This window comes from Cryptomeria japonica, chromosome 9 (assembly GCF_030272615.1).
Source record: "Cryptomeria japonica chromosome 9, Sugi_1.0, whole genome shotgun sequence".
In the NCBI taxonomy this organism is placed as follows: domain Eukaryota; kingdom Viridiplantae; phylum Streptophyta; class Pinopsida; order Cupressales; family Cupressaceae; genus Cryptomeria; species Cryptomeria japonica.
Genome location: NC_081413.1, coordinates 227,586,448 through 227,609,990, shown reverse-complemented (window position 1 = coordinate 227,609,990; position 23,543 = coordinate 227,586,448).

Sequence of the window (23,543 nt, the reverse complement as noted above, 5' to 3'; positions counted from 1 at the left end):
ATATTTAAACATAATGATTTGAGTATTTGAATATATATGACATGACAGTCAAGAGAGAAGATACCAAGTGATGATATAGTTAAGTGTGAAGAAAGAAGATTGACAAAGATATTCAAAGGTTACCGAGAAGGTTTCAGAGAATAGTTTAAGGAACAGAATATACAGAAGTGGTTACCGAGTTTATTTATCATTACCGAGGAATGCTATGAGCAAGGTAATTTTATATTCAGTGCATAGAGTCTGCTATAACATTTCAGATGTGAAGTTGCAGATATTTTGTAAATATTTTGATTGAATTATGAAGTTGTGTTAGGAACCTTTAACAGGGTAAAAGACTCTAATAAAGTCTATAAATTGTAAAGCCTTTAACTAGGTACAACATTTTGTAGAAGTGTTTATAAAATCCTTTAGCAAGGTAGATCTAAAGATCTTTATGCTCCTAACAGGGTAAGCTATCAGAAATAGCTAAACATGTAGCTCTAACCGAGCAATCTTGAGTACTGAAGTAGTGAAGTTGTGGGTGCCATCCCCACTGTAGTTTTTCTCTCTAACCAAGAGTTTCTACATGACCAAAAATCTTTGTGTTATGGAGTGAAATTTTGATGGATGTTATTTCTATGATTATGTTTCAATATTATATATTTATGAGATCAGCAATACTTAGTTTGTGTTTATCAGTACAATTGTTTTTCAAGAAAAGTTTTGAAGTACTGATTCACCCCTCCCCTCTCAGTACATTAGATTTCCAAATCAGACCTAACACAAGATTGAGGTTGAAGATATCAATGGTGAAATTGGAGGAGGTTGGCAAAGAAGTTGGATGAAAGGGGACATTTTCTATCTCTATGGTGAGAAGTGTCAAGAAGCTTCTAGAGAGGTTGGATGAAAGGGAACATTTGTCATCTCTATGGGGATAAGTGTCAAGAGCCTTTGTTCATGAGAGATAAAGTGTCTAAGGAAAGGGAACATGTGGCCCAAGAATGTCATGTGTCTCAAGGAGAGAGTATCCACACCATAGGAGGTTAGGAAAAGGAGGTTAGGTTGCGCAAGCAAAGGTAGGTTTAATTAAACCTAGGGTTAGATGGAATGGGTTAGGTTTAGAAGTGGTTAAGTTAGGAGGCATGTGGGTAAGTTTGAATTTAAATTTCAAATAAGACTAATTAATTCTCAACAACTCATAAATTGATTTGTTTTAATTAATTAGGAGATTAGAATAATTAATTGAATATGGGAGGAGAATTAATTAATTTGAATTAATTAATCAAGGGGGATTATGAAAATGACCCTATTAAATAAATCCTTAGATTTATTAATAAGTAGATAAAAGGGGGAATTTAATCAAATTACTTAGTGAATTAAATTACATTGGGAAAGGGGATTAATTAAATAGTTTCTTATTTAATTAATTATCTTTAGACCATTTTTAGGTGTATACAAATATGTTGCTCCAATGGATGAATGAAGAATGCACATGAAGATGCAGACTTGAATCCTTGATGATGATAATGTATACCTTCCACTTGTTTACCTAATTTTCACCTATCTTCGCTTATTCTTGCTTATTGTCAAGTAAGGGAATTAAGTCTCTTTTTTATACATGCCTAGGAGAATTAATTTTCATCTCTCTGAAGGCTGACATAGGAGAATTTTAAATACCAAAGAGAAAATTAGGTTGAAGGGTAAGATGGACCCATTTTATGGCCACCCAAAGAGGGAGGACAAGGGCACCATGCCCCATTCCTGCCCTATATTGGGTCTTGGATAGGGTTACAAGGTGATACAAGGGCTGAAATTGGAGGAGATTTAGAAGAATGATGTAGAAAGGGGTCTGAATTAAGTAGAGAGATGCAATCGCTAGGGTGAGGACCTAAACCACAGTCAAAATTACAAGGTTCACAATCTTACGCCGCTACATTTAGGTCCCAATTTAGCGAGAGTATGGCTTACACAAATACTACCAGTGAAGTAGAAGAAAGGGAGATGAAGATGAAAGGTGCATAGCGAGATCACTAGGAGTATAAGACATTACTAATCTTGAAGAACCAAGTCCCAAATCTTCGGATCTTAAATCACTCAAACATATGCAAGTTCACATAAAAAAGGGACACAACAAAAGCTAATATCTTAAGACCTCGAGTCAACTAGCCTAATAGACCTTGATATGAAAATGTCTCAATCAACTAATATCATTCTTGAAACATAAAATGCCATCTCATGAACACATATAATCACATAAAAGAGAAAAGTTGTCATCATCAATGAACCATCAATATTAAAACTATGAGTTCAGTAGAGGAAGGAGAGAGATAACATGAACACACACTTTTGTGATCCATGAGAAGAAAGGAGAACAAAAGGAACCATGGACATCTTTCCCCTAGAATTAGGTGATCCATGGAGAGAAAAGTGACATGGAAAACTAGCCCCTAGATTTTGTCTAGGTGATCCATGTAAGGGAGGAGAGTGAGAAATTCATTAGTTTTATTCAACCTCATAGGATTCTATGCCTGAGTATGCTATAGCCTGTATAATATGTATAGTAAAAATGTCAAGAAAGTTATGACATCTCTCTCTAAGAGGCTTCCCTCTAGTTCCAAGAATGATCCAATGTATAAGAGATACAATGCACAAGAGAAATATAGTAAAAAAGGATTAGTGTGGGTTCCCTCCCTTAATATGTCAACATAGTTTAATGTTGATATGTTAAGGAAAGTAGAACAAGGATACCTACTATCAACACAAATAATATCCATTATGCAACAATATCATAGATATGAGAAAGAGAGGGAATACTCATCAAGCAAGGATAAGATAGTTGAAAATAAATATCTTGTTGTAAGTGTAAAGGAGATCCTTGGAGAGGAAGATATCTTTTTTTAAAAGACATCTACCTGCAAGAGGAGTTGTCTTCGACAAATATAAGATCTTTTAAAATGAAGTGCAAAAGGGAACAAGAATTCAATCCTTCCTCCTATTGCTTGGTGAAAGGGATTCTTAATGAAGGATGACTCACTTTTAACCCAATGGGGATGGATGAATTAATAGATGTATATTACCAAGTGTGAAAGAGGTCATATTCAAGGACTTACACCTCTTGTATAAGGAAGAACCCTTGGGAAAACAACAACTTCACACAAGGAATAACATCAAGTAATTAAATGCACACCATGCACAAAATAGGAAAGAGTGGATTCTTAGAGAAAGAGAGAGGGAGAAAGGTTATTTCCCTCGAAGTGTAGGAAAATGAGAAGAATTACACAACATCTAGAGAGAGAATACTTATAAGAGATGTACCTTTTCAGACAAGCAATACATTCTAACCAAGGAATAGACATGCACTCGCATGAAGGATAACTCCATTCAAGAAAGGACATCAAGTTATTAATAACACAATAGAAGAGGCAGTTTGCAAAGAGAGCTAAATAAGAAGATTCACAAAAGTTGTTTGAGGAGAAATTGTTCATAATAGAGGTACCATTTCAAGAAAGGAGAAGATCCCACTCATGGAATAGACATGCACTCACATGAAGGAAAAATCCATGCAAGAAAGGACATCAAGTTTATGAATAATATAATCCATAATGATAATAGTGAAACCTTAGAAAGAGGAAAATGAATATTCTTGCCCACCAAGCATAGAGGCAAGATGAAATAGAATATTACATTTCTCACTAAGTATGATTGCACCTAAAATTGTACCACCATGAATGACAAGGAACCTCCAATAGGTAGGCTAGCTATGTCACATGGTGAGGAGCAACATAATAAGAACTTGAATGTTATTTTAAATGATCATGATGAATATGCCATTCATTGTCACGTGTTATTTTGAACATGCCTGAATCAATGTAATGTTGTATTTTTGTTTTCAAAGCTTGACACTCATTAATAGAATGGCCATGGGTTTAATGATATTTACAAAAAGAAGAATTTTGAGAATGTTGTTTATGTTTTCTTCTTCATTTCGGACAAAGAGGAGATATTAAGTTGGACTTTAGAAGATTGGCCAACACATTTTCTTGTTGTAACTCAGAATTAGAATTAGAAGCTGTACATTTACAAGACATTGGAGAAAAAGATATTGACAAAGGAAAGTGTGATTTCTCATGACTTTCAAGACTTTGTTGCACAAGTCTTAGGACTCGTCCATTGTATTTTCTCCTATCAAGAATGTATTAGAAGGAGAAGTGGAAAGTGGTTTAGAATGTTGGATAAAAGACACAAAAGGCTTTGCGGAGGCTTCAATCTAAGATTGAGGGGTCTTGTGTCCATTTGAGGAGGGTGTAAATTCTCTTATACCCCAATTATTTTTTTTAGAAGCATCTTTGATAGGAGATGGTGTTGTTGAAGGAATAATAGTATTGAAGGGGGGCATATATCCCACTTCATCATAAGTAAAATTATAAGGACTAGAATCAAAAAAATTTGAGTGAAGTCCATTGTCATATATGAATTTGATTGCATGATGAAGGTTAGAAGGACTGCTTTCATAGCATGAATCCATGATCTACCTAGAAGAAGGTTATAATTAAGATGGTTCGGCATGACATGAATAGGAGTAGGAAAAGTCATGGGCCATACTTTAATAGGTAATATTTATATACCAATTGAATATCTAGGAACGTTAGCAAAGCCACAAACACCAAAATGATTGGGTTGAATAGAAGAATAATCCCAATTTATCTTATCTAATAAGTCAGCACAACAAATGTTAAGAGCTAACCCATTATGAATTAAAGTACCTCTTATCTTTTGTTCATAAATGAAAGAAGTAATCATAAGGGGATCATCTCTATTTTTAACCTCTATAGAAGGCAATTTATGTTGTGAGAATGTGATATCATTTGGTGTAGAAGAAGGATGGGGAACCACCCTTTGTAAGTCTTCTTGGATCAACTTATGATATGAAGGTGAAGTTTGAATTAAATCCTAAAGGGAAATATTAGCTAAGATATCATAAATATTTTTCACAAGATTAGGTTCCCTATCAACACGTTTTGTAGAATGAGGGGGGAAGGAAGGGAGGTGAAAGGAGTATTGGAATCTTTCTTTTTTATGCCAACATTAAATGAGTGATGTAGTCCAAAACCATATTTTTCCTCTAGTTCCCTTTCCATATTAGTTCTTTCACATATGTATTTTGAATCTTGTAGGATATTAGAAGGTTTTTTAGGTTTAGAATTATCATAACTAGAAACATGAATGGTATTGACTTGACTAGGTTTTTTTTTCTCTAAGGACACCTCTTGAGAAAGAAGAGAATACCGGAAATTGCTAATAATTTCATCTTCTTGCTCTAAGACATCTTTGTGAATAGGAAACGGACTATCATATGTAATAAATGCTTCATCTCTAGGGTATGGTATCACTAGGATAAGTATCCATAATATGATATGTAAAGAAGGTATGGTATCACTACGATAAGTAGCCATAATATCATCCTCTTGCAACCAATAATCCTTATGAGGGAGGTACTTTTTTGAGAAGAAGGAACACAATTCTCCAAAGATTCATCTTTAGGAGGGAGATCTTTGAAAGAAGTGTCCATAATCCCTTTTTGCACCAATGCTCCCTCATTAATGAGATAAATTTCGGGAGAGGGTAAATCATATCTATGAATGAAAGGGAGAACTAAATTATCATCATATGCATGAAAGGGAACATCATGAACATTTTTAATGTAACTTGAAATTGAATTAGAAAAATAAGATAAGAACTCCATATAAATTTCTGATCGAACAAGAAACTCCTATGTCATTTAACCATAAAAATGTTCACCCCATGCATGCATAGAAAATTGAATAAAGGATGGAAAATAGAATTTGAATTGGAAATTTGAAATTTGAATTTGAAATTGTGAAATATGAATTTGAAATTTGAATCATGCAAAATAATTGAATAATGCAAAATTATAGGAAAAATGATTACTCAATTAAATAAACAAATTGATTGAAATAATAAAGAGCAATAATGCAACCTCCTAGGAAATTGAAATTAAAAATTAGGATTATGTAAAAAAAGAAATGTCTTAATTTAAAATTTAAAATTATCCAAAAGAGCTTGATTAAATAAAATGAGGGCCTTGTGGAAATAACCTCTTAATTTTTAAATTAAAAATTAAATGAATTAATTTAAATTTAAAATTGTCCACCAGAGATTTAAATTTAAAATTAGGGCCTTGCAAAAAAAAAAGAGAACCACTTAATTTTAAATTTAAAATTATCTCTAAGATTGAAATTTAGAAATTCAAAAATTTGGAAATGCACAATATTAATTTAAACTTAAAAATTAGGGATTGTTTAATTAACCACTTAATTTTTAAAATTTAAATTTGATATTGTCCACAAAAAAATTAAATCCAAAATTAGGGTCTTGTAGAAAGAACAACTTAATTTTAAAATTTAAATTTGAAAATAAATCTAAGATTGGAATTTGAGAATTGGAAAATTAGGAAATGCACCAAATTAATTTAAATTTAAAAATTAGGGTTTGTTTAATTAACCACTTAATTTTTAAATTTAAATTGGAGATTGCTCACAAGTAAATTAAATTCAAAATTAGGATCTTGTAGAAAGAACCAATTAATTTTAAATTTTAAATTTGAAAATAGATCTAAGATTGGAATTTGGAAATTGAAAAATTGGGAAATGCCCAAAATTAATTTAAATTTAAAAATTAGTGTTTGTTTAGTTAACCACTTGATTTTAAAATTTAAATTTGAGATTGAAATTTGATCTTAGGTTGCAATTTTGAATTTAAATTGAAATTAGAAACCAAATTTGAAGAGGGAAATTCAAAATTTAAATAACACAAAAGCTCATTTTAATTTTTTTTTTTATATTAGGGTTTTTTAAATTAACCACTTAATTTTAGAAATTAATTTTGAACTTTGTCTTGTGCATGAAATTTTGAATTATGAAATTGAAAAAGTGCTCAGATCTGAGACAACTTATCCAAATTAAACAATTGACAAGCTCAATTTTGAAATTAAAAATTAGGGTTTTAATGAAATCAACCTATAAATCTTTAAAATTTGCAAGGAAATCAAACTTGTAAATGAAAATTTGAATTTTAAATTGCATGCACTCATATTTGAAAACAAAAATTAGAATTAATGGTGTAAGGAGCTGGGTTCACCAAAATGTAAAGTAGAAAATTGAACTCTAGTGATTCCCCACCTACGAGAGAGAAAGGAAATCACTAGGATGATTTTCAATTGGGAGATACTTTACATTCAAAAGAGGGGTTGGATTCACTAGATCCCAACCCTAGAGTGAATGAGGATTTGACTACTACATGAATTACAAGGGTGCAATGCAATTTATCCTCTTTATAAGTAGAATAGTTGACTTGTTGACTATGCAGAAAATGAAGACAAATGGGTGAAATAAGGAGCTACCAATTCAGGATCGTGTTGTAACTTCAGATATGAGGTATTTAGACTGATATGGATCTGTCCTACAAATTTGGAGAAAATTCATTAGGACCGAGTTGAAGTTGCACCTCGTCCTCCCAAAAATCCACGATTTGAAAAGGGTTTTTTTATCTCTGCAAATGAAGCCTAAATATGCAATTATAGCTATGCACCTACAACCTACACATATAAAAGAAGGGAAGAAGGGTTGTGGATAGGGGTTTTCCTTAGTCAAACCCTGGTTGAGGAATAAACCTTAAAAGAAGGTAATCACACATGCTTAAATGTAAATAATGGAAATGTATACCTTATAGATGTGCAATTTGATGATGATGGTTGCTTTGCTTCTTAAATGTAATCACACGTGTTGCATGAAATGGCATGTAACATGACAAAACCCCAACACACACACATTCTTGTAAATGAATGTTGTAATGTTTCTCCAATGGATGAATGAAGAAGACACATGAAGAAGAAGACTTGATGGATGCTTGAAGACTTGAATACTTCATGATGATAATGGTGACCTTCCACTTGTTTACCTAGTTTTTGCTTATGTTTCACTTATTATTTCTTATTGATAAATAAGGGAATTAAGTCTCCTTTTTATACACGCCTAGGAGAATTAATTTTCATCTCACTAAAGATCGACATAGGATAATTTTATATACCAAAGAGAAAATTAGGTTCAAAGGTCAGATGGACCCATTTTAGGGCCACCTAAAGAGGGAGGATAGGGGCGCCATGCCCCTGTCCTACCCTATTTTGGGGCTTGGATAGGGTCACAAGGGCTAAAATGGGAAGAGATTTGGAAGAATGATGTAGAAAGAGGTCACAATTGAGTAGGGAGATGCAATCACTAGGGTGAGAACCTCAACTGGGGTCAAAATTGGAAGGGTCATAATTTTATGATACTACACTAACCTAGCTACCTGATGAACCCAAAAAACTACGCTTGTGGTTTCTTTTATAAACACAAGCTCCCACAAAACCACTATGTGGTATTACATCAAAACCATATGCCCAAAACCATGTGACAATAACATATAATATTTTGCCTACCTACCCTTTACCCACATTTAATATTGGGTACATCACAATTACATTCCCCAATATTAAATAAATAAATATAATATAATAATACCAATGTGTCAATACAACTCATCAAGTGGTTACAAGAATATTCCAAGGGAATCTCTACATGTTGCACGTCCATCTAGGTGCTCCTAGGTGCAAAAATACAATATGATATTACAATATAATTCCATGTCCACCTCACACAATAATAAAATAATACAATAATAAAACATTATTCTACAAGGTATACAACACCATTTTTCCAACATTTTCCCACTTTTTGTATACATTGTGTTGTTCACCAAAAGTGATAACCCAAGAACACCTGCAAATCTTTCTATGAAATGGCCAATTTTAGTCTACAAAACACATCAGGGCTTGGACAACATAACATAGGACCCTAATTGATCCTCTTGCACTTCAGGTTCTGCTAAGCCTAGGGGGGGACACCCTTTTGATGCACTAAATGCAACAATTATAGACACATAACTGGATCAACATTAAGCACATAGATCATTTCACAAGCTCAACATATTAGGAAACATTATAGATTGGCTAGATATATACAAACAATAGGATGAAACAGAGCTTGGAAAGAATGGAACACAAACACCCCTAAACTTGAAGGGAAAATAGATTTATCTTTTAAAATGTATATCTGAGACCATTCCCAAATCTATCAAAGACTAGTGCCTTGTTCATTGGGCAGCAGAGTCACTCATAGAACTACAAATATGAATCATAGATGCAAGATTGTTTTCCTTAAACAAGATATTCATGCATCAATACCTTATATTAATGCACTATCTGATTCATTCACAAATTTATCAGATCTGGATACACATTTCATCATTCATGACTGACTACAGAATTTAAAACCTTCCTTGAAGGATGCCTATAAACAGTCACACAATTTCTTTAAAATTGACAAATCTTCATCCTCCTTGAGGATTCAATTTATGATAATGAAATGCATACTTAGAGACAATACAATGAGGAATTTAGTCATGCCTGACACCAGTAAGACCTGCAATTAAAACCATATTTACAACACTGCACTGCAATCTCTATACCCTGAAACCAAACAGAAGCATTTACAAACTTGGGTCAAGATCCTCTGAAAATGGAAGCCATCAAATCTGGAGCATTTCCCAAATTTCTGGAACCCCTACAACTAAGAAGAATGGGGAATAAAAAAGGGAGGGAAGAAAAACAAATCTACAACTGAAAATTGCCAAGTGTCTCTCCTCTAATTGAATTTTTTTCCAATGGAAAATTCCTCCAAAATATCCCACATTTGTCAAAATTAACCTCATAATTGGATTCCTCACTCCGAGAGCTTTCCGGCGATATATAATACTTTATATTTTGGCCAAAATTTAGACCCTGGGTGAATTAATTCCCATTTGTGCTCAGTCATTTAAATATTTCGAAATTTAATATAGTTAGAACTATATCATTTATTCATTTTAATTTTGATTTTTTGCCTCCATTTGTGCTCTGATGCTTTGCCATGTGGCGGCCTTTGATTGGTCGATGGGGTTGACTGGACACCACCTGGGATGACACCTCATCTTTTGCCATGTCATCTGCTTTGTCACTACCACTTGGCCGCCACATCATCACCACTGGACTGCCACCTATGCGCCAACTATGTGCCACGTGGATAGCTCTCGTTCACTTTCGCTATTTTGTAGGGTTTAACCTACATGCATCTTTAATCTGTGAAATAGCGCGAGCCGTTGATCTCCATCAAACATGCTCACTGGTTAATTCGGCCTTCCTCTGCAAAATTTTGCCTATCTGCCTCGAGAAGCATGCCACGTGGGGTCCACTTGGTCATCATCCAGTCACCTCCTTCTTTGCCTCGTGATCCATGCTTGCACATGGGCCCACCTTGGGTGCCATCAAGAACCATCCATCAAAAGCCTTTATGGCTTAGACATATTACTACTGTGCAGATTTGGTTATAAACTTTAAAAAAAACACTTCCCAGTCAATGTGGGACAAATGTTTTTAGCCTGGGAACACATTTTCTGAAGGCTTTCTCTACAACTACCAAATTCATTTCTTGGAACTTACAAGGCCTTGGTCAACCACCACCACCCACAGAGAAGAATGAGGAAAAACGTGGGAAATATGAGATTGGCATTCAAACCTACCAAATCTTCAACTTGGTTCATAATACACCATAGCCACTCTCCTTCAATATCTTGATTGCAGTTCCCACTGCATTATAAAACATAGAGTGAAAATGGTGAGCAGCGTGATAGTATTTTGGATGAGTATAGAAAGTTTAACAATGGCAGATATGACAGTAAATGAATCCAAGGCCAAACATGAGACCACTTAGCTATTGTTTGCATTCTCTTCAAACATATTTAAACCTACAACCCCTTCTCCAGCCACGCACATGGAAGACTACATTAATCTGGGCAAATATGCCAATGGAAATTGCATTGGTGTTTGCTGTGAATAAACCATCACTGGGAGGGGTCTCTTTGTTTGATTTGCACTTTGAATTTTATTTCAAACTGTTGTCTTCACATGCCACACACATGGAGAATAGTAAATGTTTGCAATGTTTGTTATTTATTGAAATCCAACCCAGCATTTGCCATTAACATTTCATATTGCTGAAACTTGTTTTAAACTTCTTTTGCCAGCTAACACATGAGAAAAAAGGGGAGTGTGAACTGTTTGTACTTAATTGAATGTCTCCTTGAAAGTCGCTGGTCTGCTGGTATTAATTCGATCTGCCTTAGATCACAATCAACTTTGAAATCTAAATGGTTGAATTGATTTCCTTGGGTCTCTTTAATATTTTGGTGAATCAATTTGTGTCCTTTCAAATGATGACTCTTGACATCATTCCCTCCCAGCCGACTTATAGATCAAACATCAAAGGGTGCAATTTGAATCTTTGTAATTTATTTGAATGTTTGAAGTATGAGAGCAAAAATTTGCACCTCATAGGGACAAACTTGTCCTTTCTTTTTGTTATTCCTTATTTAACTTCACATCAAATTTGCCTGACAAGCTGCTATCTTCCATTTATCAAAATATTCTACACCTTTCAATTGAATTTTCTTCAGAACTCCATTTTAATTATCCTCCACCAGCTGATTTACATTTGCTTGGATTTCATTTGCTCTTTTAAATGCTACACCAGTCGCCAAAACACATTTGGCTGAATGTTTCAAAAATCCTTCTCAAAACACATCCCATTTACTTTGTACTCACATGCCAATTGCATCACAATCCACATTTAAATATTCTAAAATTCCTCAATAAACAAAGTTGCCAATAAAATAATACGACACAGGCATGATCCAGGTCGGGCCCCAAAGTGGGTCTGACTAAAAAAAATTTCGTTTCCAAGCAACTGGCCTCTGGAATGCTTCACTGACCTCAAACATACCTTTGGAAATGATCGGCATTGTTTTCGGATCATTAATCCGCATTTTACAACCTTCAGGCAATTACGCCACAATTTTCGCATTTAATCACGAAGACGTAATTTTCAAACCTGTCAAAACACCTTTCTGGAGCTCACCATCTGACAGGCGTGTACTCTGATATACAAGGATGACTTCTACCAAACGGTTTCTCAAGACAAGTCCCGAGTGAAGAGATATTAATTTTCAAAAATGCCCAACTGGCTTTGTCGACACTGCGGACCTGATGAAGTCAATGTTCTGGCAACACATGATGCCTTTCTTAAAAATACCAAACGACCTCCGTAGGTCCTCAAATTTGGAACATAGGTACCTTAAAGTGCATATTAAATCTTTGAATTCTCAGTTCGATCACCAGACTGACAGGATGCAAATGGCGCGCTCACAAAAATGGCTATATTAACTGATATAACACTGGAAGTGCGGATAACTGAATTTGATGGCAAAATGAGCTCTTTTGAAAACCGATCAAATGGATTGGTAGAGCCTTGAAATTTGAAATTTAGCTCACCATTTATACCAACATTAGCCCAGAACAAACATTCTGACATGACGCTCACCGGGACATTTTTACACATGCAAACAGGGACTAGTCAAACCACACAAACTGCAAACAGATTTGGCTTTGAAAACTGAGCAAATGGATTCTTTAAGACTTGGAAATTTGTGAGCTCACTCACATTTATGCAGAGATTTGAATCCAATTTGAATTTTTTCATGAAAATCAACAAGGAAAAATATGTAATCACTCAAACTAGGCTACTTAATAAAATTTGCACTTGTGCCTAGAATGCACTTTCAGCTCACCCCTCGAAATGGGTACCTACTAAAGTTATCCAAACTGAATTCTAAAAGTTGCACATCACTACATAGGCCAAATGAAAGGTGTGGGACATGAATCCTAAGCCTTACCCTTTGAAAATCAACCGGCTCCATTTACCCCCTTGCAAACTAGGCCCTTCAAACTAACTCATTTAGGTGCCTTTCTGACATTCTGAGTAAAATTTTGAAATAGGCCTACAAAATTTGACTCAATTTTAAATACTCCCAACAAAGTCAATCATGTATGATTTTTATTTATTTATTTTAGCATTATATTATGTTAGAGCAATATTCAGTTTATGCTTAACAGTAAAGTTAATGTTGAAGAAAAGTTTTGAAGTACTGATTCACCCTACCCCTCTTAGTACATTAGATTTCCATATTGGGCCTAACAATTGATATCAGAGCTTGAATATTGGAAAAGGGTTTAACTGCCTAAAGAGAAAGATCTTATCAATGGAAGGCTAAAAACAATCTAGGAGAATTGTGAATCGTCAAAATGAATTGGATCATGCTAATCAAGTGATTGTTGATATGAAGAAGAAAATGCAAAAATCTCTAAAAGTTAGAAGGTTATCTGATGATTTAAAGGACTCTCAAGAGCTGGTAGAACAAATTGAGACATCATCAAAGAATAGTATATCTAAAGAGACTAAAGAAATGATTGGAGTATTGAAAGAAAAGAACAAAGCACTAATTGATTAGCTAAAAGCAATGAAAAGAGAACATGAACATTTTAGCACACATATGACTAAAAATCTTAATGCATTGAGGATAGCCGAGGATAAATTAAGAGATCTAGAAAGAGAGAAACCACTTGAAGCATTAGTATCTGAAAAGAATGATGAAACACAAGGTTGACTGGGATTCAACAAAATCTGTCAGATCAATTAGGTTATGCATATCATGAAGCAAATTAGAAAGATGATGAGAATCAAGCATTAAAACTTGAACTATCAAGATTAAACGATGAAATTGAAATAGAGAAGAAATCCAAAGAAACACTGAAGAAGAGTTATGAAGCATCAAAGATGTTGGATGATCAACTGAATACAAGAAGGCCCAATAAAGATGCAGGACTCAGTTACGAAGGAAAAGACTCTACCGAGAAGGGAATCCACACTACCGAGAAAGGAGAATCATCAAAGTAAGTTGGAATCAAGAAGAACATCAAAGGAAAGAAGCCTATTTGCAACTACCATGGAAAACAAGGACATACTGCTAACATGTGCCAAATCAGAAAAGGTAAGCAACTGAATGTCACTAAGTCCAATGGTTATTGTTACAATTGCAATAAATATGATCACACATCTAACCAATGTAGGACAAAGTCTGCTAGCAATTATCAGAAGGCAATATTCAAAGGGTTTTGTAAAAAATACAATAGATATGGACATAGTATTGAGAAGTGTTGGTTTAAGCAGAAGAACTATATGTGGTCTGCACACCAAGCAAATACTAGAAGCTACCGAACTCACATAGATCTTAACTAACAATATGCTGCAGTACCATGGGATTACAATACAAGGATATGGTGTGAATGTTGTGGAAGATATGTACATATAAGTACCAACTGCTTTAAAAGGTTTGGATTGAAAAACTGAAGATCATGGAGATATCCTGTTATGACATATTTTCATCATCACAAAGTTGGACACTTGGCTAGAGATTGCAGAGAACAAGCTAGAGGAGATATTGAAGAAATAAAAGGCAAATTCCAGATGATTTGGAAAAGAAGGAAATTGTGTCAAATGAAGAAAGTACCTTACCTACTGAGTTGGGTGCATCTATTCCAAATTAATGGGTAAAGGTATGAAGGGACTGCATTGTCTCAAAGGTTAAATCTTAACAGTTCCTATTTTGTCATGTACTTAATTCAAAATCTGCATAGCTAAAGATGCATTAGGAAATTTGAATTTTTATCAAGGCTTTTGGAAGCCTGTCTAGTCGGTAAATACAAGAAGTCTGGCTACTCAGTAAAAGCACATAAAGAAAGGTAAATTGGTTTAGTGGAACCAAGTGCATTTAATGTTTTCTGACCTAACCTGCACGAAGCTCAATAAGGTATATTATGTACTTAAAGCACTTTGCATGGTCATTTTACACTTACCAAGTTTTCAAGAAAGAAAAGCAAGCAATTCAAAGGCGATCAGACCTCCTCCGAAGCGAAATTCTTGGTATTTACATCAATCACAACACATTGTCAAGCTAGTTTACTGATCATATCAGTTGTGAATATTTTCTAAGTGGAAAGCATCTGCCATTTGAAAGTTATCAAACCCTAAGGATCTTTTGTTAGTATTTATTCGAAACTTGCAATGGCACCTAAGATCCAGAAGCTCGTTTTTGTTGACAACATTGAAAAGCCCTCACTGAAATACTCTCTAACTCCTAAAGTAGCATCTGAACCGGATGATAAAACTACATTTTCACTCATTTTGGATAGGGTCTTACTAGTTGAGGATGTCAGATTCTTCACCAAATGTCATGTTCAGGAACTAGGTCATGTTAGAAATCAAGGACATATATGATGAATTGTGTAGCGATGGGAAATTGATAGCAAGTATGAACACATTAAAATAAAGGGATTGACCAAAGCCCTAACCTATCCCCGTGTCTTCAAACCCCAATGGGTCAAGTTTGTTCTAAGCAGAGTTCATGATGATTTCATGTGGTTAGAGGACCAACCATTCAAAATCACCAAGCAAATCATTCATTTGATCACCGGTTACCCTATTTTTGATCATGCCTGAGCTCAGAAAATGATATCACATAAGGAATTGGTCACTTTAACTGGAGTAGAATCTGATTGCAGAGGACTGAAACTGAGCAATGTGATAGATGCAAAGTTGAAGTTTGCCATTAGAGTAATAGGTTATTGTTTCTTTCAATCGGCAAGGGAAAACAGTGTACCCTGTGCAACAGTCGATTTAGCATATAAAATTGTGAAGAAAGAAATGAAAATTGATCTTTGTGAAGTGTTGTTGAAAAACCTATTTGAGAATCTAAACACTATAAGGAAGCTGAAGAACAACAACTCAGCTAATACACTAAAGTTTGGATCACTTTTGGTATGCATGTTTTTCTATTTTGAGAAATTCTTTCCATCAGTTGGTAATGTAGTTTGGAAGCTACACTGACCAATCACCCATCAAATCAATGACTTCATCAAATGACTAGGTGATAACTTTAATGATATTATGGATGATTATTATAGCAAGTTTCAAGAAAAGATGCATAACAGGTATAGACTTCCACCCAAGCTAGTGGAGAAATACAAGGATGACATATGCTTTGAAGTGGACACTGACTACTACTATGTTAATGCTATGGAACCAAGAACTTAATATTTGCCACCTATGGGTTATGAGATTGATTTTGACATCACACAATAGCAGATAGATGCTTTTCTTACATTACTAAGGCATGCTATCGAGCTAAGATATGGTACATATGAAGAAGTTAAAGAGAAAGTGAAGATGAGCATTGTAGTACCAAAGGCTACAAGGAAAGTAACCAAAATGATCAAGGCATTATCGGAGAAATTTGGACAAGGATCTTCCTCCACACCTGTCAACTGAACTTTAGTCATCACCGAGGAGGAATTTGAAGCCCAAGAGGCAGCTATTACATTAAGCACCGACTTTCCTAAAGGGAAAATTTTGAAAAGAAAGAAATAGGATACATCAAAGGTATCACCGACACCTTCAGTAAAGCGCACAAACACAAGATCATCTGCAGTGTCACCGAGCAAGAAGCAAAAAAATGTTGTTGTTCCAAAGGCAACAAAAACTTATAAGAAATCTACTCGAAGACTCATTTTGAGCAAAGAGTCAAGTGACACAGAGTTTGAAGATGTTAACAAAATTTAGATTGTTAAGAGTACAAAGGAAAATGTACATAGTGTTGATAATTTTTGTGCAAATCCAAAGCCATATGGTGTATTTAGACAATTTAGATTTGTCAAATATGACTCCAGGAGTGAAGATGACAAGAGGCAAATAGAAGAAGCTATAATCTGCACTCTTCTGAAATTCTGATTGGCCCCATTGGAAGTATCTAACTCTCTTCCAAAAGAATTGTATTCGCATATTGATAATAGGTGGAAATATGCCATGGACTCAGAAAAATAGATAAGAGAAAGAAGTCTTGTACATCTCTTTCCAGACATGTCGGTTGATGAGATAAATGAAAATCTCAAAAACTACCACACAAACTTCCTAGTCAAGCAAAGAGCCTTGAAATTGATGAATGGCCTTTATATTGACATAGAGAAGGAGACAAAAGAACAATGGCAACAAATCCTTCGAACCACGAGTGCTAATGAGCAAGGTGAAGTTGAAATAGTGGATATCACCAAGCAAGACCATGCTAACACTATACAAATTGATGAGGGTATCATGGACACTGAGGCACAAGAATAGGAAATGATAGAAGGGAATGCATATGCCAAACTGGTATCTAGTGAGTCAGTTTTGGAACAAGTTAAGCCCTATCCTGTGGTCACTCAACCTGCTTCAACCAAGGCCCCTCAAGATACTAAATAAGGAATAGAGGATCACAAGCCTACAGAAGGAGAAGCTACTCCTCAGGCCACCAGGGAGTAGACTTCTCAAGCTCCTTCTAACACTGAAAATGTTACAACTGAGACCCTGATCAAAGATTCACTGAAGGCTACATCAGAGGTTCAAGAAATCAACCAAGAGTGTTGCCTCCACCGAGCAACCTACTGAGGGTCAACAAGCCTCCCAAGCCATTGTATTAGTTCAACTGGTGAAATCTAAAGAAAAGAAAATGAAAAAGCATAGTTTCAGGTTGGATTTGTCGAAACCAATTGTGTTGCCAAATGTAGACATATCCAAATTAAAACGGCAAGCACTCGTTGAATTCAATGAACTATGCAAAGCCAAAGTAGAACAAGAGAAACAAATGGCTATACAAAAGAAAAACAAAGTACTTCAAAAGGTGAAAGAACTATTAATAGATATGCTACCTGAAGCTACAGTTTCAAAAGATGCAGCCATCCATATTCAACTGGATGAACTCCTCAATCAAATAGAGACATCTTTAGTAGACGCATCTGAATATGTGAGCAAATTGAAGGACAAAGAGCTCACTGCAAAAATGATTGAAGAGGTACAGAAGGCCATTGCTATTGGCAAAGTAAAACTTGTCAAATTTATTGCTGAGTTGTCCCCTCAACTCAAGCACATTCTTTATTTATTTCAGAAACTCTATACATTATCTTTATTAATTAAAGATATCAAAAATAAAATAAAAGTTATTGAGAAAGAGATCACGGATCTCTCAAATAAGTTGACCACTGAGCCAAATTCTATTCAGCTTTTTTAAACAAAGTTACAAAAGCTCATGGCTCAACAATTGGAACTCAGGAATGAAGAGCACAAAATAAGGATGGACATTATGACTCTTCAAACCTTATTCATTCTACACTTGTCCTCCATCCAAGAGTAGATCAATAAGGCTACCTCCCTATCCACTAAACCAAAGGGAAGCACTTTGGAAGGACTAATTTCACTGTTAGCTAACATTACAACTTAGAATTCACTCATGGATAGTGTCAAGGATGCCCTCCCTACCACTCTCACTGATGCAAGGACAAAGTATAAATCCATTTTTGACCAGTTGCCTCCACTGAATGGTAACTAAGTTTTGATGTTTGTCAAAAAGGGGGAGTATGGTATCAAAGTAGCAAAGGGGGAGTGTAGTATATAGGGGAAGTATACTGAGCAGAGTATCCAAATGCATAGTTGAATTTGGCAGTGGAGCTGTAACCACCGAGCAGTAATCAAAGAGAAAACAATAAGTGCAGTACACAGAACATTGACCATCGAGCATGCAAAATCAAAGTTATGTATAGTATATTGATAAGGGGAGTGTATCTGAATATACTATTTCATTGACAAATGTATATACTGTCAGTTTAGTCAAATTTTGTAAGTATATAGATTTTTGAGTTATAACTTTGAAAGTAGTTTTGTCAAACATCTCAACTAATGTCAAAAGGGGAGATTGTTACTACTTACTAAGTTTCCATTAGTTTTATGTCCAAATTTATTCTATATACTATAGTCGGTTACTATTACCGAAATATTCAATCGGTAAGCACAGAGCAGTCAGTTATAGAAGAAAGTAGTCTTAGAGCTTAGTATACACCGAGCTGTCTACCGAGTAACACTCTATGTCTACCAAGCAGCAAAAATGATATACCGAGTGAACACACACCGAGTGAAACATGTTACCAGATTCATTGAACCTAGAAACATGTGTGGAAACATGTTACAAGATCTAGGAACATAGAACCGTTATCTCATTAGAAATTGCACTTAAAGATTTTGTATGATTTTGATGTCATATATCCAATGAAATATTTTGTATGGTTATTCATTTGATAAATCATGTTTGTAAGATCGAAGCATGAACCAGATCACTGACATAAGAGATCTATTTATATAGCATGAATTAAGGATCAGACATTAGACATATTGGAAAAGGGTTTAACTGCCTAAAGAGAAAGATCTTATCAATGGAAGGCTACAAACAGTCTAAGAGAATTGTGAATCTTCAAAATGGATTGGATCATGCTAATCAAGTGATTTCTGATATGCAGAAGCAAATGCAATAATCTCTGAAAGTTAGAAGAAGGTTATCTGATGATTTGAAGGACTCTCAAGAGCTGGTTGAACAAATTCAGACATCATCAAAGAACAGTATATCTGAAGAGACTGAAGAAATGATTGGAGTATTGAAAGAAAAGAACAAAGCACTAATTGATTAGCTAAAAGCAATGAAAAGAGAACATGAACATTTCAGCACACATATGACTGAAAATCTTGATGCATTGAGGATAGCTGAGGATAAATTAAGAGATCTAGAAAGAGAGAAACAACAACTTGAAGCATTAGTATCTAAAAAGAATGATGAAACACAAGGTTGACTGGGATTCAACAAAATCTGTCAGATCAATTAGGTTATGCACATCATGAAGCAAATCTAAAAGATGATGACAATCAAGTATTAAAACTTGAACTATCAAGATTGACTGATGAAATTGAAACAAAGAAGAAATCCAAAGAAACACTGAAGAAGAGTTATGAAGAATCAAAGATGTTGGATGAGCAACTGAATACAAGAAGACCCAACAAAGATGCAGGACTCGGTTACAAAGGAAAAGACTCTAACAAGGACATATTGCTAACATGTGCCAAATCAGAAAAGGTAAGCAACTGAATGTCACTAAGTCCAATGGTTATTGTTACAATTGCAATAAATATGGTCACACATCTAACCAATGTAGGACAAAGTCTGCTAGCAATTATCAGAAGGCAATATTCAAAGGGTTTTGTAAAAACTACAATAGATATGGACATAGTATTGAGAAGTGTTGGTTTAAGCAGAAGAACTATATGTGGTCTGCACACCAAGCAAATACTGGAAGCTACCGAACTCACATAGATCTTAACTAACAATATGCTGTAGTACCATGGGATTACAATACAAGGATATGGTGTGAATGTTGTGGAAGATATGTACATATAAGTGCCAACTTCTTTAAAAGGTTTGGATTGAAAAACTGAAGATCATGGAGATATCTTGTTATGACATATTTTCATCATCACAAAGTTGGACACTTGGCTAGAGATTGGAGAGAACAAGCTAGAGGAGATATTGAAGAAATAAAAGGCAAATTCTAGATGATTTAGAAAAGAAGGAAATTGTGTCAAATGAAGAAAGCACCTTACCCACCGAGTTGGGTGAATCTATTCCAAATTAATCGGTAAAGGTATGAATGCACTGCATTCTCTCAAAGGTTAAATCTTAACAGTTCCTATTTTGTCATGTACTTAATTCAAAATCAGCATAGCTAAAGATGCATTAAGAAATTTGAATTTTTATCAAGTCTTTTGGAAACCTATGTAGTCGGTAAATATAGGAAGTCTGGCTACTCGGTAAAAGCACAAAAAGAAAGGTAAAGTGGTTTAGTGGGACCAAGTGCATTTAATGTTTTCTGACCTATCCTGCATAGAGCTCAATAAGGTATATTGTGTACTTAAAGCACTTTGCACGGTCTTTTTACACTTACCATGTTTTCAAGAAAGAAGAGCAAGCGATTCAAAGGCGATCAAACCTCCTCCGAAGTGAAATTCTTGGTATTTACATCAATCACAATGCATTATCAAGCTAGTTTACTGATCATATCACTTGTGAATATTTTCTAAGTGGAAAGCATCTTCAATTGGAAAGTTATCAAACCCTAAGGATGTTTTGTTAGTATTTATCTGAAACTTGCAATGGCACCTAAGATCCATAAGCCCATTTTTGTTGAGAACATTGAAAAGCCCTCACTAAAATACTCTCTAACTCCCAAAGTAGCATCTGAACCGGATGATAAAATTGCATTTTCACTCATTTTGGATAGGGTTTTACTAGTTGAGGATGTCAGATTCTTCACTAAATGTCATGTTCAGGAACTAGGTCATGTTGAAATCAAGGACATATATGATGAATTGTATGGCAATGGGAAATTGGATAGCAAGTATGAACACAATAAAATAAAGGGATTGACCGAAGGCCTATCCTATCCCTGTGTCTTCAAACACCAATGGGTCAAGTTTGTTTTGAGTAGAGTTCATGATGATTTCATGTGGTTAGAGGACCAACCATTCAAATCACCAAGCAAATCATTCATTTGATCACCAGATACCCTATTTTTGATCATGCTCGAGCTCAAAAAACGATATCACAAAAGGAATTGATCACTTTAATTGGAGTTGAATTTGATTGTAGAGGACTGAAACTGAACAATGTGATAGATGTAGAGCTGAAGTTTGCCATTAGAATAATAGGTTATTGTTTCTTTCAGTTAGCAAGGGAAAATAGTGTACCCTGTGCAATAGTCGATTTAGCATATAAAATTGTGACGAAAGGAATGAAAATTGATCTTTGCGAAGTGTTGTTGAAAAACTTGTTTGAGAATCTAAACACTATAAGGAAGTTGAAGAACAATAGCCCGGCTAATACACTAAAGTTTGGATCACTTTTGGTATGCATGTTTTTCTATTTTGAGAAATTATTTCCATCAGTTGGTAATGTAGTTTGGAAGCTACACCGACCAATCACCCATCAAATCAATGACTTCATCAAATGACTAGGTGATAACTTTAATGATATTATGGATGATTATTATAGCAAGTTTCAAGAAAAGATGCATAACAGGTATAGAATTCCACCCCAGCTAGTGGAGAAATAGAAGGATGCCATATGCTTTGAAGTGGACACCGACTACTGCTATGTTGATACTGTGGAATTGAGAACTCAATCTTTTCCACCTATGGGATATGAGATTGATTTTGACATCACACAATAGTAGATAGATTCTTTTCTTACATTACCAAGGCATGCTACCGAGTTAAGATACGGTACATATGAAGAAGTTAAAGAGAAAGTTAAGATGAGCATTCTAGTACCAAAGGCTACAAGGAAAGTAACAAAAATGATCAAGGCATTATCGGAGAAATTTGGAGAAGGTTCTTCCTCCACACCTGTCAAGGGAACTCTAGTCATCACTGAGGAGGAATCTAAAGCCCAAGAGGCAAGTATTATATTAAGCACCAAGCTGCCTAAAGGGAAATTTTTGAAAAGAAAGAAATAGGATACGTCAAAGGTATCACCGACTCCTTTAGTAAAGCACCCAAACACAACATCATCTGTAGTGTCACCGAGCAAGAAGCAGAAAAATGTTGTTGTTCCAAAGGTAACAAAAACTTATAAGAAATCTACTCGAAGACTCATTTTGAGCAAAGACTCAAGTCACACAGAGTCTAAAGATGTTAACAAATTTTAGATTGTTAAGAGTACATAGGAAAATGTACATAGTGTTGATAATTTTTGTGCAAATCAAAAGCAATATGGTGTATTTGGACCATTCAGATTTGTCAAATATGACTCTAGGACTAAAGATGAGAAGAGACAAATAGAAGAAGCTATAATCTACACTCTTCTAAAATTCTGATTGGTCCCATTGGAAGTATCTAACTCTCTTCCAAAAGAATTGTATTCACATATTGATAAGAGGTGGAAATATGCTATGGACTCGGAAAAATAGATAACAGAAAGAAGTCTTGTACATCTCTTTCTAGACATGTCGGTAGATGAGAGAAATGAACATCTGAAAAATTACCAAACAAACTTCCTAGTCAAGCAAAGAGCCTTGGAATTGATGAATGGCCTTTATATTGACATAGAGAAGGAGACAAAAGAACAATGGCAACAAATCCTTTGAACCACGAGTACTGATGAGAAAGGTGAAGTTGAAATAGTGGATATCACCGAGCAAGACCATGCTAACAATATACAAATTGATGAGGATATCATGGACACTGAGGCAAAAGAATACGAAATGAAAGAAGGGAATGCATATGCTAAACTGGTATCTAGTGAGTTAGCTTTGGAAAAAGTTGAGACCTATCCTCCGGTCACTCAGCCTGCTTCAACCGAGGCCCCTCAAGATACTAAATAGGGAATAGAGGATCACAAGTCTATAGAATGAGAAGCTACTCCTCAAGCCACTGGGGAACAGACTTCTCAAGCTCCTTCTAACACTGAAAATGTTACAACTGAGACCCCTAGCAAAGATTCACCGAAGGCTACATTAGAGGTTCAAGAAATTGACGAGAGTGTTGTCTCCACCAAGCAACCTACTGAGGGTCAACAAGCCTCCCAAGACATTGTATCAGTTCAACTGGTGAAAT